Genomic DNA, 9,376 nt, shown 5'->3' with positions numbered 1-9,376 from the left:
TAATTTCTGTCATGGTTAAAGGCATCTGAAGCAGCTTTTACACCATCAAAAGACACAAATACTTCATAATGAAAGTATTTATACGTCATGATGGGTGTCATCTGTATATTTTAGATGGAGTGACACTGGGTTAAAGGAAAGCAAAATAAAAATACTTTTATTAAAGGTTTATTTAGAAATTCACTAAAATAAATAGACTGTCAGGAGTGATGTTTCAATATGTTTATTAGGTTTTTTTTCCAGGTACAAACAGACAAATACTAGGAGTAAGTAAGAAATTCTGCCAAAATGAAAGGAAAAGAGAAATAAATAAAAAAAAAAATGAAATAAAAAGGCATAAAGACAGGACAAAAAGAAAACAAACACAACTAACAAACAGGGTGTACAACTCAAGACAATGAAATGTATTGATGCATCATTAGTACACAAAATACATTAAAAAAAGAAGAGGTGAGTGGCCTATTTGGAGTCTCATAGCTGCTCTAAATCTCCATCAAATTGAGGAAGATGGTCTAAGAATGGCTGCCAGATCTTGTAGAACTGTTTAAGATTGTTTGTCAAACTGTATCGAGTCTTCTCCATATGTAATAGAGAAGTAAGTTCTGATAGCCACGTCTTGAAGAGTGGCACTGCTTCTGACTTCCACAGCATTAGAATCAGTCTCTCTGCAATTAACATTCCATACATGAGGGTGTGCTGTACTGGGATACTTCGAGGCGAAAGAGACAGGGAGAAGCCAAACAGTGCCACCTCTGGCTCAGGCTTGAACACACAGTTGTACATTTCAGAAAACCACTTAAATATTCCACACCAGAAGTCGTACAGCTTTGAACATGTCCAGAAAAGGTGGGTTAAGGATCCGTCAGCAGATTTACATCGATCACACAGAGGAGAGACAGTAGGATATATTCTATGTAGTTTGGTTTTTCGAATAATGGAGTCTATGCATAACCTTAAATTGGATTAAGTGATGTCTGGCATTAATAGAACAATATTGGATTCTGGTAAGACCCTCCTGCCAAACTATGTCATCAATCTGGAGACCCAGTTCCTCCTCCCAAGCCTTTTTCAAAGAATGGGTGGCATAGTTCACTTGTTCAGAGAATACCCTGACAAAGGTTGAAATCAAGCATTTTGAATCCGGCGGGCCAAGCCAGAAACTATAAATTCTACTTTCGTCAGGGAGAGATTCAAATTTAGTCAGGCTTTGGCGGACATAGTTTCTAACCTGAAGGTATCTACAGAAGTTTGTTGGCGGAAGGGAAGACTTGTTTTTTAGTTTAGTAAATGAGGCAAATGTTTGTCAATGTACAAATCTTTTAAAACCACCATGCCTTTTTGTCTCGAACTATAAAAAGTTGCATCTAAGAGGGGAAATGCATGATTATGACACTGGAGCATAGATAGAGGTACCAGATATCGTGCAGCACTTCTTAATTTGCTGCCATATTTTCAAACAATTAATAAATATTCGATTATTCACTTTTTTGATGGGCAGCTCAGGTGTATGTTAGTTGTTATTGATCACCGTTTCTTTAACATTGTCTCAACATGTCAGCTACATGTCTGTACATTTAAGTCATGAACGTTATATATTGATGTACATATGGTTCTAAGATGCAGTACAACTACAAACTGCATTTTAATTTGGTTTTCAATTATTAAGCAAGGAAAATCAACAGTTTTTGTTGTTTTTTACACAGATTTTTCTAGATTTGTTTGAGGTTTTTAAGGAGATAAATCTAGATTTGTTTGAGGTTTTTAAAAACCAACAGGGAAAACCAAATGTTAAAACTTCCTTCTGTCCACATGCACGCGCCCACACACGTAGGCGCGCGCGTAGGCCCCAGTGGGCCGTGGATTACTTTCTAGTCAGGATGGGGGTCCCTGGGACAAATCCAGTTGAAAACCCCTGAAATAAAGGGTTATTTTCACAATTGCAGCAAAAAGCAGAGAATATATTCTGGGTTAATCTGTACATTGTTTCACCTCTGAATGTTACCAGGCTGCATTTCAATATTGATTTTCTAGTCTTAACAACCACTCGATGTTTGTTACAGTGCAGTTAACATTCACACAGGGATTCTCCTCCTGAGCCACAGCTGTCTCAAATGTTAGAATATAATATAAAGAGTCAGTTATAAATCATAAATCTTATGAAGCCTTCCCCTGCTCGCTGACAGCACATAACCTGCAACACATGCATGCTTTGTGTTAACTTGGTGATAGTTTGTGTCTTTGTCCCCCCTGTAACTCACCAGCGGAACGAGGTAAGGAAGCTGGTCCCATTTACTTTGCTGCAGGTAGCGCGGAATGGGAGTCGCTTTATCACGTTAACGCATCAGATTTGTCTCACGTGGTGATTTGTTTGTTTATTGTATTTTAACGTTTGTGTTTGGTTTTATGGATTAAAATATCGTGTGCTTGTAACTGTCATCCCAGTTTTACGATGTCACTACGGCAAGGATGACGTGAACAATAAAGAGCCGTGTAAACATCAGTAAAGAAACTCAGCCGTTACACCCCCCCCCCTCTCCAATAGACCCTAACAGATTCTCTCTGATTCTCTCCCTCTGCTCATGTAAAGGAGGCATCGCTAAGAAGACCCGTGCATTCGAGATCGAACGCACCTCATTAGATCATTAAGGATCATTACTTTTCTGCGCAAGAGGCCTCTCCTAGCCGTGACCTGCAATTATTTTTTTATTTTCACAACGCAGATTGATCCCGCCGTCGACCCGATGTAGGAGCTGCTCTCTATGACCCCCACGAAGCCTACTCTCGCTCGAATTTCAGCATTCAGTCAAATCCACCAGGTTTGTATTAAAATGTGCTCGAGGTCACACATTTCATTGATCCCATAGCAGTACTGTACTCTCTTCTTGCTATTGCAAGAAGAGGCGGATGCTGGATTAAATTGAGACATTTACAATCAACGTTCCAGTGGAATATACATTACATGAGGATGTGATTAGCTCCGGTGTTGCATCCTGTTGATCATGACTTTTCTCTTCCTGTTTTTTGCCGTTTTCAGGACAGAGTATGCCATCTGCACTTTTTCACAGAATCCTACGACAGCTTCTGCCCGGCGCGGTCATACTGGGTTGCTAAGTCCCTCTGTTTTTAATGTATTTTAAACCGTCCACCAGCTGGCTGTCAGGTCCCACGGACCATGTTAAGAGCCTCTTCTCCACCAAGAGCGATAAAACGTGACCACCATATTGATATGGCTCTGGCCCTTCGGACAGACCCACGACCTGAGCGTCTAAAGCTGTCCCTTCAACATCGAGGGCTGTTTCATCACAGCCGACAGAAACTTCTACAGCCTGTCAGATGGCGTCATCATCCATCACCGAGACATCCGCAGCGACCTCTCCAACCTGCCGCCGTTCCAGCGACCGTCCTTCCATAAGTGGGTATGGATGAACCTGGAGTCGCCGTCACAGTCCTCCCAGCTGCCCGGGATCGAGAACATCTTCAATCTGACTCAATTACCGTCAGGATGCTGACATTGACGTGCCTTATGGGTCCATCATAGCAGCGGAGGGCGAGGAGGACTTTGTCCCACCCAGCAAAAACAAGCTGATCTGCTGGATTGTGAGCAACTGGAACCCACTTGCGGGTGAAGTACTACAATGAGCTGTACAAACACATCAAAGTTCATGCCTACGGACAAGCCTTCGGGAAATACATCACCGACCAGGACTACTCCCCCACCATGGCTAGCTGTAAGTTCTACCTATCTTTTGAGAACTCCATCCACAAGGACTACATCACAGAGAAACTGTACAACCCGCTTGTGACGGAGCGGCTCCGTCACTGATTGCCAGCGATATTCACAGCCACGCACACGCCGACAAACATTTTCACTCTTCCTGTTACAGTTCCTGGTTGATCACTATCTAACCATCATCTACTCTGTTTAGCGCTGGGCTGACGGAGGGTGCACAGTCGTCAGGTCCGCATCTGGCTTACACACACACACTTACCAACAGTAAGGGAAGCGGCGCATTCAGCTCGCCGTCAGCGTAAAGCTGGATGGGACAACCCGGACACAACTTCCTGTCCGGTTAAATAGCTTCCGGTTGTTTTTTGTCTTAAGATAATTAACAAGAGTTGTTGATACCGTTTTGTTTAAAAAAGTCATGTGATTTGTTTAAAGATGTTTTATTTTTAGGTGAAATGTAAAGAGGTCATTGTAAATTTGTAATGTTTGTTTCAAGCACTAGTTTTAAGAGAAATGTGTTTGAAATTGGCAATTAAGCCCGGTGGGATGGGCTACAGGTTTAAAAGGGCATCTCAAAGCCCTTGAGGGAAAGTCTGAAGTGAGTTACAGAGAAGGTAACATCAGAGCTCAGGAGAGCATGGGTTTTTCCTGTCGATTCGATTTGATTTAAAGGTATTTTCTTGTTTTTGAGTAATTCTTGTAAATGTCCACGAGAGCATCTTGGAGCCGGTTGAAATAAATTTGAAACACTATTTTTGGGACTATGCCTGTGTTTTCACACTCTTTTGAGGAGTTTGTAAGAGAGACCCCGCCACACCGCTCTCGATGGGAACAGTGCCGGTGGTTCTTGGCCCGCCCCGGACGAACTATGAGAACTTTATCCAGGGAGATGTCTGTTAGACATCTGCAAGAGCAAGCTCAACAACGTGTTGGATACTACAACAGAGACAACCATCAAGGAGCTGGGATTACCTCGCCAGACCGTGATTACACCGGACCAGACTCCAACTACAGCCCCGATAAAGAGACGTCGGAAACGGTGTGCAAGGAAGCAGAAGAGGGGCAAGTTAATGATCATAAAGTGCCATCCTTTCTATCTGCCAAAGGAATTTCCTGCGGTTTTGCTAATCGCGGAATATATCCCTCCAACCTCCAGCAGCAGTGACAGGAATACAACACTTTGTGAACTATATCAGGCAATCAGCGAACAACACACAGCAAACCCAGATGGATTTACTATCGTCGCTGGAGATTTTAATCATGCTGATCTTAAAACTGTCCTATCAAAACTTAATCAGCATGTCAATTTCCCAAAAAGGGAGAAAAACACCTTGGACTTGGTCTATACGTCACACAAAGGAGCATGGTGCTCATTTGTTTGCTGTTGTCTTCTCAAGGCCTGATGCAGAGGAAGACGCGGCTCCCGCTCCAGTGGGAGACCCACGTGAAGGGGGAGATGCACAGGGAGGTGCACAGGTAGTCGCTCCAGCTCTGCCTCCGCTTCAACACGGAGACGGTCTGGATGTGCCTCTCACTCCCTATATGCCTCCCGAATTCATTCCCATACCTGAAGCGGGAGATCCAGGAATGTGGTTAGATATAGAGGAAGACCCAGAGGATGCAGGTAAACACGAACTCGTCCGTGCCAAGTGCTACCTTTTTATTTATCTAGTTTCAGAGGAATATTATGATAATATATCATGACATCATGTTGTGAGCCCCTAAACAAAAGAGTAGTATCCATCTCTATACTTATATTTGCATCTTTTTTCGTAGCAGGTGTGCACATATACATATAGCCACTCCAAAGCGGGTATTTGTGAGACTTTGTGAGAGCATTAAAAAACAACTGTTTATCAACTGAGAGATCAAACTTCATTTCTCTTCTTACCAAAATCTCCTCGGAAAGTGACATCAATTGTGAACACACATAAAGTGTCTTCAAAACACGGCGTCCCCTGTTAGACTTGTAGAGGAAGACATGCACATTCCTTTTACAGGTTAAAGAAAATTGAAAGATGAAGGAATATTTTTATGCATGTATTTTTTTGAGTTTAGCTCTTAATGTCAATTATTAATATACTCTGATTAGTACAGTCATTTCAACACAGCCATGACACCCATGCTCCAGGATCTGCACTGTAGTTATACAATGCATTTCAGTACAGTTACTATTAATGTGAGTAACTGCAAGGTGCTAATTCTATGTACAACTTGTCAATCCCCCTGCAGAACTCAGGGCATCAAGGGAGTTGAACAAGCAGCTGAAGGAAAGTATCGCGCGACCAGTTCCCGAGGACTAAAGGTAAAGAGAGAGAGATACTGTGTTCCTGCGCACGTCTGGATAAATTATTTTTACAATTTCCAGTCCAGTTCAGGTTTAACTGAAGATTGCGTCATAAAGAGTCTGTGTATAATAATATCATATATATTGTGCAGAATAACATCTAGCTAAATATTTTACTAATTGGAAAAAGGTAAACAACACATTTTGACTGGGCGATGATTAGCTTATGAATGTTTAACTGAAATAAAACTTTTTTATGCTTTTTCAGAGGAGGAGGAGGAGGAAGTTCCATCACGGCAGCATCTGGCTCATGTTCACGTGTCCGGGGGGATTTTTGATTTCTCTTTTTGTTTTGTTTATTGCTGCTTTTTGATTTATTTCTTTGGTTTGGTCAGTGTGTTGTTTGGGCCTGAAGGAGCGTTTCTTTATATTAAATTTGGTAGTAAACGTAACCAACATGTTACATGCAATTTTAAAAACAACAAAAAAAACATTCATAGCACTACGTTCAGTTTTTTTTAAGTTTGGTGTAACACCAAAACATATCTGCTTCATTTGGCTTTAGTTTTTAAGAGCTGAATTCATGAGAATAAAGTTCTACTCACCAAGAACTGTCAGCTTCGTTCCCTAAGCTTCATAATTGACACAGCATTAAAGCTCGTCATCAAAAACCACTGAGGTGAACTCAAACTGTCCAGACCCGAGTAGGTTAGGTTTCTTAATGCAGCATTTCAGTGACAAAGTTATGCATTTGATCACTTTTAATAAACCTGACTCACCCAGAACAGTCAGTTTTGTCCCTTTTCTAAAGTACGCTTGTTGCGTTGTCACAGTGTAAAAATACTGAGCATGAAACTGTTGAGTCTTTGGAAGGTTTTTACTAATACCTCTGTTTATACTTGGGCAGCACTAATCGAACAACGGAGCCTTAGGGATCTGCTCGGGCAACCAATTGACGATTGAAGGTAAAGAGAGAGAGACTGTGTTCCTGCGCACGTCTGGATAAATTATTTTTACAATTTCCAGTCCAGTTCAGGAGCAGGTTTAACTGAAGATTGCGTCATAAAGAGTCTGTGTATAATAATATCATATATATATATTGTGCAGAACAACATCTAGCTAAATATTTTACTAAAGAAAAAGGTAAACAACAGATTTGGACTGGGCGATGATTAGCTTATGAATGTTTAACTGAAATAAAACATTTTTATGCTTTTTCAGAGGAGGAGGAGGGAAAACAGTTAAAACAATTATAATGTTTTGAAGTTGCTTCAGTTCAGTGGACGAGCCGCTCTACCTCCTGACCCACAGTCGTCATTCTATTTACATAAACATGTATTATATGTTTATCTTAAACTTTGGGGTGGGGGGTTATGTAAAAGAAAAGAAAAAACTAAAATTATTTGTATGTTCTTGTAGCTGCTCAATGAATAAAACAGTTTCCAAAGCAATAGCGGTCCACATGTGCATTATCATAATAATGCTTTATTTTTATTTTTAAATGACTAACCGGAAGTACCAGTCACTTCCGGTAAACACCGATTACGGCTGCGTGTCTTAGTCTTCCGTGAAACCAGGATATCGGTGCCCGGTTATTCTAACCCTTAATGATGGCAACATTAACACTCTCCATAAAAACACTTTGAAACCTTTGAACTTTGAAATTTCCTCTCATTATTAAATGTCCCCATCTGCCTCCCCACAGCCCTACTTTCCAACCACATCACTGTTATGCTACTGCCAGCATATAGGCCCAGAGTGAAAGTGGGAAAACCGGTTCGGAAGGAGTTTTCAGTGTGGCCGGATGGATCAATGTGTGCTCATCAGGACTGTTTTGCGATAACAGACTGGGGCATGTTCAAGCAAGCAGCTACACACAACAATCATATAGACAATGAGGACCTTACAGACACTGTTTTCTCTTACATCCGCAAATGCACAGATGATGTGACCCACACAAAGAACATCATCACTCGGGCTAACAAGAAGCCATGGCTGACAGGAGCTGTCCATCGGCTGCTGAGGGCCAGAGGCAAAGCCTTCAGAGCCGGGGATAGAATTGGCCTGAGAACAGCGAGAGCCAGCCTGTCCCGTGGCATCAGAAGAGCAAAACAAGACTACTCAAAAAAGATAACCAGCCACTTCAAGGACAGCAAAGACACGCGCAGCCTGTGGCAGGGCATCCAGACCATAACGGATTACAAACCTGCATCACAGACCTGTGACGACAACATCTCTCTGCTCAACAGCTTCTTTGCACGGTTCGAAGCAACAAATAACACAAGCCCACAGAAAACTCCTGCCCCCCCCCAAAGACCAGGCTCTGTGCCTGTCTGTCGAAAGTGTAAAGAGGGATCTCTCCACCATCAACCCCCGAAAAGCAACAGGCCCAGAAAACATTCCAGGCCGTGTACTGAGGGACTGCGCAGAGGAGCTTAAGGATATCTTCACGGATATCTTCAACACTTCTCTGAGTCAAGCTGCTGTTCCATCACATTTCAAGACCTCCATCATCATATCTGTGCCAAAGAAACCGGCTCCATCCTGCTTCAATGACTATCGCCCTGTGGCACTGGTGCTGTACGTGAATCTGTTTACTTAGAATTAGGAAATGTCTTGTTGTCTTATCCGTTGTGCCTCTGCACTTTATGTTTCACCGTGGGAGAGTGGGAAACGATGTATCGATTTCTTTGTATGTCTGAACGTGTAAAGTAATTGCCAAATAAAGCTAATACTACTACTATACTTGGTGTTTTGAGAAGAAAATGAAAAGAGATGCCTTCATCCACGTGGATGACTTCCCCTCGCCCAAGGAGCTGGCGGACTACCTGCTGCTCCTGGACAAAAACAAAGAAATGTAGGTCAGGTACTTTGAGTGGCGGCGGCACTTTAAAGTAAAGAAGGCCCATTTCTGGGCAGAGCCCACATGCCTGGCTTGTGATTACCTGCGCAGGCACAAGGAGGTCAAGGCATTCAATAACCTCAACAAGTGGTACTGGGGTGGATAGTGCTGTGAAGGGCTATGAAGGGCTTGTTTGCTGTTGAAGGCAGTGCTTTAAGATTTATGTCATTTGGTTGACATGAAGGTTCATGTTGGCTGTTCTGTCGAGAGATCCTGACTGATTTTTCGCGGACCCCTGGTCATTGCAGGGGGTCCGCGAAATTCGCTCTGGTATTTCAACACAATTCCAGACTACTCTTGAATATCGTGAAAAATATCTAAAATAAGAAACATAAGTCTAAAATGATATAAAGGTGATGAGGTGACTTCACCATGCCCAGATATGGCACTGATAGGTCTCCCCTCTCTACACACACACACAGAAATACTACTTACCCACCACCCTCCCCCCAACACTAGC

At 42.4% G+C, this 9,376-nt stretch overlaps 1 pseudogene; it reads left to right on the top strand.

Annotated features, from left to right (window-relative positions):
- The first annotated feature begins 3,030 nt into the window (after nucleotides 1-3,030).
- On the top strand, nucleotides 3,031-9,022 carry LOC133015795 (4-galactosyl-N-acetylglucosaminide 3-alpha-L-fucosyltransferase 9-like; annotated as a pseudogene).
- The last annotated feature ends 354 nt before the right edge of the window (nucleotides 9,023-9,376 follow it).

Source organism: Limanda limanda, chromosome 12 (genome assembly GCF_963576545.1).
Source record: "Limanda limanda chromosome 12, fLimLim1.1, whole genome shotgun sequence".
NCBI classification, from domain to species: Eukaryota; Metazoa; Chordata; class Actinopteri; order Pleuronectiformes; family Pleuronectidae; genus Limanda; species Limanda limanda.
The sequence above is the reverse complement of the archived record's forward strand: the minus strand, read 5'-3'. Positions and strand labels throughout refer to the sequence as shown.